We start from the raw sequence: 357 nt of genomic DNA on the forward strand, positions 1-357 counted from the left end.
AAAAATAAGGAACATGTCATGAATTTGTGTGTCATCCTTGTACAGGGCCATGCTGCTCTCTCTGCATCATTGCAGTTTTAGTAAATGTGCTGCCAAAGGGAACACTGAAACAACTCTTTCTTGATTTGGGGGTGATCGCGCAGACACTACGGCTCAGTGAACCATGCTGCTTGCTGGAGGGAAACTCACAGGGACAACTTCTTTGTGTGAAATCAGTGGGAATTATGAGCCTATCCCCACAAGCAGAACCAAAACCTTGAGTCAATACAACAAGATTAATTTTATTGGTAAAACTATTTAATTCAAACAATTGTCATGGACAGTACTTAGCCAGCACCGTGTCTTTCCCTGCACAGG

At 42.9% G+C, this 357-nt stretch overlaps 1 non-coding gene across 1 annotated transcript; it reads right to left on the reverse strand.

The window, feature by feature from the left end:
• LOC111752072 (U6 spliceosomal RNA) lies at positions 1 to 105 on the reverse strand. The gene has a single exon (XR_002787090.1). It is a non-coding gene; the product is annotated as a U6 spliceosomal RNA (small nuclear RNA).
• Between the last annotated feature and the right edge of the window lie 252 nt (positions 106 to 357).

Source organism: Loxodonta africana, chromosome 3, assembly GCF_030014295.1.
Source record: "Loxodonta africana isolate mLoxAfr1 chromosome 3, mLoxAfr1.hap2, whole genome shotgun sequence".
NCBI lineage: Eukaryota > Metazoa > Chordata > Mammalia > Proboscidea > Elephantidae > Loxodonta > Loxodonta africana.